The sequence below is a fragment of the Oratosquilla oratoria genome, chromosome 15, assembly GCF_046742065.1.
Source record: "Oratosquilla oratoria isolate Oo_2021 chromosome 15, ASM4674206v1, whole genome shotgun sequence".
NCBI classification, from domain to species: Eukaryota; Metazoa; Arthropoda; class Malacostraca; order Stomatopoda; family Squillidae; genus Oratosquilla; species Oratosquilla oratoria.
In genome coordinates, this window is record NC_134791.1 from 58,485,283 (window position 1) to 58,495,282 (window position 10,000).

A 10,000-nucleotide genomic window follows, 5' to 3' on the forward strand; every position below is an offset into this window, starting at 1 on the left:
CGCACACACATACGCACGGACGCACGCACACACACACACACACACACACACACACACACACACACACACACACACACACACACACACACACACACACACACACACACACACACACACACACACACACACACACACACATACACACGCATGCACGCACACACATACACACGCATGCACGCACGCACATACAGACGCATGCACGCACACACATACGCACGGACGCACGCACGCACACACACACACACACACACACACACACACACACACACACACACACACACACACACACACACACACACACACACACACACACACACGAAATTGGCATCTTTAGGAAGTTTATTCTGCCCAACACCAAACGATTTCCTTAAGCTGAGAGGAATCTTCAGTGTCAGCACACTGTTTTCCAAATACCATCGTCGCTTTGGCATATTGTCACGTACACAACCCCGAAGTGTTCCGTGATGTACACAGATAGGCTCGTCCGTACACACGAATATCGCTTTCTCACACACATTCAGGAAGGATCATGAAACGAAGAAAGAAAAGAACAGTGACGTCGACGGAATACCAAATTTTCGTTTATCTATTTATTTATTTATTTATTTATTTATTTATTTATTTATTTATTTATTTATTTATTTATTTATTTATTTATTTATTTATTTATTTATTTATTCATTTATTTATCTATTTATTTATTTATTTATTTATTTATTTATTATAGATATCTCCTTCTCCCACTTACGTGGTTCCTAGTCTTTAGTCGATATCCATTAGGCTATTTCATTCATATCCGTGATAATCCTCTTGGAAGTGGAGGCAAGCTCAACACAGAGGACAGGTGCAGTTGGTAGCACTGATAGATTTGCGTGTCCACGCCGACATTTCTGCATCACCTGGTCATAATTGGGTTATTGCAACTTTGCTTGGTATGTTTGATAACTTTTACGGTCGGGAGAGACTTCACGTATGAAAGTTTTGAGACAAAAAATCATGAAAAAAGAGAGGTCAGAATAAAAAAAATTCTGTAATACTTCGTTCCGGGAGTTAGATTGCTTCGGTTTTTAAAAGAAGAAATTATATTTGCCTTGCCTTTTCGAAGAACAAGGCATTAGGGAAGGTAGTTTGATTAACTTTCGCAATGGCCACACTATCCAAACATCTTATCCTCCTGTTTCTGACATGGGCCGTCGGATTTTACTCGCTTGAAGCGCGTCTGCATGGATAGAGGTGAAAATGCCCTTTCACCTTGTCTGTCTGATTTAAAAGTTTTCTTCTGATTGAGAGGGAGGCGGGCGATTCCCGTCATCAGAGTTGATGACCCTGTAATATAGGGGTTGATATCCTCCTTACAATGGTGCATATGTATACGGCCCGACGGCGTAGTGGTACCGTTCACAACCGTTGATCCAGCGGTCCGAGTTCGATTCCCGCTCAAGGCTGAAATGAGTTCAGCATCGCTGCACAGCGAGACGGCACTCCAACTCTCATGGGCAAGGAGTTGTGTGCGTGTAAGGTCACAGTATTACCCATAGATCGGTCATATATGAGCTCTGAGCTCTCTTCCGAGAGGGTAGTTGTTGTCGGTCACGACTCTAACACGTGATCGAAGACCAGGACCATTGTGAATCACACTTCAGCGGTTTTGTTCTGGCTAATAATGATTTATTCAGCTTCCCTTGTGCTGGAAAGGTAAAATGTTGTCGGTCCTAAAATAAGGACCATGGGCGCCCTAAATAGATAAATTTCTGCAAATTTTGTCGTGGCTAATGCCAGACGATTCTATTTAGCTCAGGTACAAAATTCTATGCTAAAAGAGATGAGGGGCTCTCCCATCGCCTCTGCTAATGTGGTTTTACTACAGACGGACGTCTAAACTATTTTTTTCCCAAAGAAACGCTAGGACATACGTAATGACTTATCTTACTTTTCCGCAGGAATCTTTAAGATGAACTGGAAACGAAAACCATAACTTTTCAATCTTGTTACTTTCTTTTCTTTTACTTAATCTCGTTCATTTTGTTTGCACTGCAATGATATTAGCCAGATATAAGCCCTTTACAGAAAACTGATAGCAAAAGTTGTACAAGTATATAAAAGCTAAATAAAGATTTCTTTCTCGAGTGTCGCAGCTTACTATGAACAGTTACGTCAAATGCAGTACTAGCCTTGAGAGCTTAAACAAAGAAAAGGACCAAAACTTGACTTAGCCCGGGAAGAGAAAACATGTTTAGTTATATGCTAAAAGGTTTCCATGCCATTTCGTGCGCTTTAATTAATGTTTAATCCAATTCATTTGTTTTTGCCAACCTTGTAAGGCCGCGTGTTTTTCATTTTTGGTTTCTTCTGCTTGAATTGCGGAGACTTAGAGGCCCAAGCCAACTCAGTGTATCAAGGGTGGTGCCTGGCCTCTGACCTCTCGACCCGGCTCCTGCACCTACCACGCCTTCTCCCACTACCTATAACACCTGTCGCATCTCTACCCACCCTCCTCTTGGCACTCAATACCTTCAATGACGTCCTCTCATCGTGCCGTTTCGTTTTCCTTAACTGACCCTCTAACTCCCAACTCCTCCTCCTCATCATTCTCTTCTCTACGAATGGAATAAACTTAGTAACCATGTAGTAAGCGCTGAAACTATCAGTTGTTTTAAGAAACGATTAGACAGCTTTATGGATGGGGATGACAGGTGGTGATGGATACGGAGCTGCCTAGTGTAGGCCTTATGGTCTCTTGCAGTCTCCTTCATTCTTATGTTCTTATGTCCTTATGTTAGAAACAACCCATTCCCTCTGGAGTAGTAGTTATCAATTAAGGATGTTGGGACTCCTGAGCATCTACAAAGGCTAGCGATTGGGTCCACAGATTGGAGTGCCAAATAATTCTTTTCTGACGAGTTAAACACCATATGAGGACGGAGCCTTTATTTGTATGGTGTTTAACTCGTCAGTCTTGTCGGCAATTGCTGCTTTCATGAAAAATTCTTTTCTGTGATAAACGTATCTCTTAGATGCCATGAAAAATCGTAGATAACAGACAAAGAGAGACGCAGGTCATCTTCCACTTTAGTGAGAGCTCCTGATCTAGAATTTCCAATTATATAAAAGCTTGCTGGATATCAACTTAATGGACGACCAGTGATCAAGAACTTCTACTCAATAGAAAACATATGATCTCTAACTTTCGTTTAGTTGAGAATCTTTGACCTAGAACTTCCACTTCGTTGAAACTTCTGATATAGAACTTTCGTTTGGTAGAGAAGCTTTGATATAGAGCTTCCATTTAGATAATTTCTGATCTAGAACTTTCACCTTGTCCCTTTCACGAAGGAAAGGGATTTCTCCGTATCCGGGATGGAAAATCTTCTGTATGTAAATATATATATATATATATATATATATATATATATATGTATATGTATGTATATATATATATATATATATATATAAGTATAAAAATATACTCGCACGTACACACACACACACACACACACACACACACACACACACACACACACACACACACACACATATATATATATATGATGTAAGCGGAATAGGAAACACAGGAGTCTTGGTCTTGAGTTTATTCCTGACTAGTTTCGCAGGTATGCTTTTTCAAAGGAATATGTGTACAAACGGGCTGTGGGCATTATATACATGGGGTGGACCTCACCACCTCTCCGAGTTACCATAGTTGGTGGCGAATGTGAACATCACATTGTGGCTCACGTAACAATGAAGACATTTTTACAATTAAATATGATAACACTAATACCAAAGAAATTATTAATAGAAAATGTAACAATAGTAGTGATAACGATGAAGATAAATATTTAAATAATAATATTAACAAAAATGATAGTAGCAATTCACTCTGAAGTTCCTCCATGCTACCTTGCCCCAACTTTTTATCATGATTTATTCTTTTAATGCTATTTGTTAGTATTTATTTCCACATTATTATTATTATCATTGTTATTATAACTATTATTTATTTATTACTTCTATCATTATGTATTTATAATTTTATCATTACGTTTTTATTCTTATTATTACCATCTTTATTTTTATTACTTTCATTATCTTTATTATCATTATTGTTATTATTATTGTTACTATTTAAATATTTATTAATTTTTCGTTTTTATTATCATTGTTTTCACCATTATTGTCATAATTAATATTAATAATTTTAATTTCTTGGTTATTAGTATTATCGTTTTTATTCTTATTATTGTTTTTATTACTATTACTTTTATTTTATTGTTATTATTTCCTGTATTGCTACTATCATTTTTGTTATTATTATTATTTAAATATTTATCTTCATCGTTATCACTACTACTATTAATAATTTCTCTGGTATTAGTGTTATCATATTTAATTGTAAAAATGTCTTCATTGTTACGTGAGCCACAATGTGATGTTCACATTCGCCACCAACTATGGTAACTCGGAGAGGTGGTGAGGTCCACCCCATGTATATAATGCCCACAGCCCGTTTGTACACATATTCCTTTGAAAAAGCATACCTGCGAAACTAGTCAGGAATAAACTCAAGACTAAGACTCCTGTGTTTCCTATTCCGCTTACATCAACCTGTCAGAATGTCTCAACATATATATATATATATATATATATATATATATATATATATATATATATATATATATATGTATATATACATATATATATGTATATACTCGTACATATATGTAAATATATATCTGTATACCTATATAACGACAGCTTTTTTCCCCTTATAAGGGAGATAGCCAAATCAGAGGAACGTACCTGTTCCGACCCATTTTACTCCCTTCCACCACCACCCTCCACCCCTCATATCGCAGCTTTTCATGGATGACGGGTCATCCCTGTATCCACCAACTGCTCTGAGTCAGAATCAATGCAGCAAGACACAGTACATCCATAGCAAGGGCGCTTCACTTAATTGACGACCTCCCCCACCTATCCCTACAGAAAAAGAGATAAAGGGGAGAAATTCCTTCGGACTGCGTCAGAATATCATTCACACATAAACACCCCCTATCCCTCCCTCATTCCCCGTCCCTCCCTTCTTTGCATAACAGTACCATCCATACACGGTCATTCTCCATTCACCCCTATCACCTGCCTGCTCTCTTCCTTGCTCAACAGACATTTTCCTCTCGTTCAGCGACCCCTTCATCCCATCCATCCATCTCAAACTCAGTCGTCCCCTTAAATTCACTGTCTCCACCTCTGCCTTCCACATCTCTTTTACTAATCTTTCATCAACCATTCTTTCCATGTGTCCCCACCATCCTAATAATCTTATATCAGCTCTATCTGTCATCTCCTTTTCCACTCCCCCTCTCCTCCTAACTTCCTTGTTTTTCACTCTATCTAGCCTAGTAACCCCTACCATATTCCTCATACATTTCATCTTAAACATATTTAAACTTTCCTTCTGTGCCTCTCTTAAATTCCAAGTCTCTGCTCCATACAATGTCGTCGGCACAATCACTCCTTTATACAATCTCCTCTCCATTCATTCCAAATTGCCTATTTCTCATAATACTTTTTAATCCCCTAAGGCATTTACTTCCTTCTCTCAATCTACAATTTACCTCCACCTCTACTCCTTTTTCTGCCACATGTGACCCCAAATACATAAAGATATTCACTTCCTCCAGCCTCTCTCTTTTTAGACGTACCTCCAACCCACTGCGACTCTATCTTTCTGCATCTCATAACCTTACTTTTACCCACATTTACCTTCAACTTTCTCTTATCACGTACCTTCCAAAAATCCGTCACCAACTCCTTTGGTCCTTCCTCTGATGCTACCACAAGTGCAGTGTCGTCAACAAACAACAACTGGCTCATCTCCTAGTTTTCTCCACCCTCTTTAACTATCTCCAGTCCCCTGGCCATTTCCCTCGCCTTTACTTCATGCACCACCCCAGCCATGTATACTTTGAACAGTCATGGCGACATGACACATTCCTGATGCAATTCGCCTTTACCTTAAACCACCCCCTCTCTCCATTTCTAATTCTAACACAGGTTCTACTAATCTCGTAAAAACTCTTGAATGCCCCGTTCCCATATATCAGTAAAATCTCCCACAGTACCTTCCTATCTATCTTATCATAAGCCTTTTGCACAGCCATAGCCATAAAGCCCCAAAAAACATCCTTACATTTTCCTAAAGCTTTCTTACATATATGAGTTACCACGCAACCCCTACCTTTCCTAATCCAACACAGTTTCTCACCGATTACTCCCTCTGTACCTCTCCTAATCCTCTGAATTAAAACTCTCCCAAAAGCCTTCCCAACTAAACTCAACAAACTGATCCTTCTGAAACTACTACACTCACAAATGTCCCCCTTTCCTTTGTAAAGTGGAATTATACAGGCACTACTCTAATCCTCCTGCACTCTACCCTCTCTTAGACACACATTAAACAACCTCATTAGCCAGTCCCCTCCATTCTTCAGACACTCTGCATTACATCCATCTAACCTAGGTGCCTTATCTGTTCTCATTTTCAAAACTACTTGCACTTCATCTTTCCTTATATTTCATCCATTTTCCTCTCCCATCACCGTCATTTTCTTGGTGCCTCCCGCTGATACTATGAATCCCTCCCTATCCTCCTCCAAATTCAAAAGCTCTCTAAAATACCTCGCCCATCTTCCCCTTACCGCATTCTCTTCCTTCAAGATCTGTCCATCTGGGCCTTTTACTTTTTCTCCTTTGCTTGGCTCACTTCCCCTTCCTCTTTTTATTTTCCTCGAAAAAAAAGATATTTTTATTTTTTCAAAAATTTCTGTCATACTCCTCTCCCTTTTTGCTTCTCTTTTTTGCCTTCTTTATCTTTTGTTTTGGTTTTCTCCTTTTTTCGATATATCTCTCATATTTTTCATCTATCCTACTTTGTAACCAGTCCGTGAAAGCTCCCTTCCTCTTTTGTACTACCTATATCACTTCATCATCCCACCACTCACTACCATTCCTTCTATTCTCTCCCATCCTACTTGTTCCACTCTATCCTTAGCCACCTTCCACACACCTCTCAGGATCTTCTTGTACTCCTGGTCCTTTTCATTCTCATTTAAACATTTTACTCTAAGCACCTTTCTACCTTCCGCCTTTTTCTTCTTTCTCCACCTATCCTCCACCCTCAACTTAACTTTCACCAAAAAATGAGCTGATGTTCCCCCACTCTCTCCCTTAAAAACATGGACATTCAAAAATCTTCCTACTTTTTTTCTAGATACCACCACGTAATCTATTAAAGCCTTATAGACCAGCCTTCCATCCACCACCCTCTCCCCTGTGTACTAATGCTTGTATATGTACACAAACACACACACACACACACACACACACACACACACACACACACACACACACACACACACACACACACACACACACACACACACACACACACACACACACACACACACACAATCACACACACACACACACACACACACACACACACACACACACACACACACACACACACACACACACACACACACACACACACACACACACACACATATATATATATATATATATATATATATATATATATATATATAGTCACACATAGCATCTATAGTGGATTGCTCTTTGGGTCATCTAAGCAGCACACCCATCACTAAAGGATTTGTCTTACTCCAATGAAGGAGCAAATGTGATAACAACGGATGGGTGTAAAATTGAAACCTCTGATGTCGAAACAGGTATTTCAAAACCGAACGTGCCATATGCTGGTCTCTTTGTTGGTCACTGTTGGTCCAACCCATCCCAGAGCGGCATCTGACGCCACTCTTCTGTCATCACCTTCCTCCTTTCTCTCTCTCTCTCTCTCTCTCTCTCTCTCTCTCTCTCTCTCTCTCTCTCTCTCTCTCTCTCTCTCTCTCTCTCTCTCTCTCTCTCTCTCTCTTCTGTTTCTTTTATTTTTCTTTTTATTCTTATTTTTTCCTTTTCTTTTTCTTTTTATCTTTTATTTTACTCGTTTTCTTTTCTTTTTCTTTTGTCGTCCTTTTTATTTTCTATTTAATTTTCATTTTTTAAACTTTATCTTTACCATTTTCTTTGTCTCTTCTCTTGTCTTTTATTCTATTTTATTTATTTTTTTGCTTTGTTTTCTTATGAGTCATCTTGTCTTATATGGACTTCCCTAGTGATGTTTGGCAACGTTATTAAATATCTATCCCGCTGCCTCAAGGTAAGTATGTTGGGGTTAAGTATGGGCAAGACAACAGTCCCGTTGGCATTGTTTGTATCAAGGCGGTTTGACGTCATCAAGCGTACACTTCCCCTCTTAGACTCCCGTCCCTCTCCACCCCCACACCGAGCCAGGCGCTGATCTGTCTCATCGTCTCGTATTACTACCACGCTTTGTTTGCCTGACCAACTAGATTATATTTCCTCCTTCATCTTCCCAGTTTCTTTCTTTACTTATTCTGTACTAGATGTCACTTTCGTTTTTATTCTGGCTGACTCCAGGTTACTCTATTTCTCGATACAATATAGATAAAATTTACTGTAGGGTATCAGAAAGAAAAAATATTTTTCCTCGTCTCAGATTATTTGAATTTTAGAAATAAAACCTATATGTGGACTTTTAGCATGATGACTTTTATAATCAAAATTGATACAAATAGAAAAGTGTCATAACTATTACATTTGAAACAAACACTTCCAATCAGGCTTTTCGTTTGCATAACAGTTCGACAATGAATAAGTTTGGGTTCAAATTCTTTTCCACCTTAATTATGCAACAACCACAAGTCCTTCCTTACTTCCCCATTACCTCTGAGCCTCCCACCTCCTTTTCCCTCTCCATCATCAACTTCACTCTCCTCCTCCGCCTCCGCCACCACCTCCTCATTCTTGTCCACCTCTGTCTCTCTACCCTTTGTTCTTTCCTCCTTTTCTTTCTCATTCTCACTTATTCTCTCCTTTCTTCCTACTTTCAGTCCGACTCCTCATCTTTCTCGTCGTCGTCGTCGAACTCCCGCCATGATCCATCCACAAACCCCTTCCCCTGACCACCTACCCTTTCTCCCCCCACGCCCAGGTCCCCTTCCGAGCGCCTGTCACTTCTCGTTAGTAACGAGAGAAGAGTCCGAGCAACCATCTTTCGCCCTCGCCAACACGGTGACCCACGTTATGGCCTTTGTTCTGGCAAGCCCTTTCATTCATCTGAAGACGGCAGCCAACGTCATTCAAGGGCTGATATCTTAAGATTTTTCAGGCTCGAGAGAGGACTCCCTCAGCTGAAATTGATACGGTGTCGAGCTAGGACTCGAACATAGCTGATACGTGACAAATGGACAGTATATATATATATATATATATATATATATATATATATATATATATATGTATGTATTATGTATGTATATATATATATATATATATATATATATATATATATATATATGTATGTATGTATGTATATATACATATGTATGTACCTATCAGGATGATTTGGAAGAATTGAATTAAGTATCATCATGAAATTCTTTTTACGCGCTCACTGAATATGTAGCACAAAATATATAGAAGACGAAATAAAAGACATAATTTCAATATTTGATAAATTAAGATAGCTAAGATAAATAATTTTGCAGTCAAAGAAGAAAGTACAAAAAATAACCAGAAAGGGAATGATTAATAAAGAAAAAGAAGAGGAAAACAAAATAAATACATCATTACTCCCAAATTCTACATCAATCACAGAAATCAGAAAATACGTTGAGCAAACACATTAAAATAATCACAAACATAGGACAAAGAATAGGGAAAATAGTAACAAATGGAACAACAGACACCAAAAATAAGAATAAAAATAGCATTGTGTACAAGATCCCTTTTACTGGTTGTGACAATCGGTCTACGGTGCAAGCGGACAAGGGGTCACAAAACAGACACAAAGATACAAAAGCGACGTCCACACAAAACCAGTAGCTCACTTTAACTC

General features: G+C 38.8%; 1 protein-coding gene across 1 annotated transcript in view; it reads right to left on the reverse strand.

Annotated features, from left to right (window-relative positions):
- LOC143033178 (uncharacterized) overlaps positions 1-10,000 on the reverse strand; it is a 284,443-nt gene that overhangs the window by 214,041 nt on the left and 60,402 nt on the right. The window lies entirely within an intron of this gene.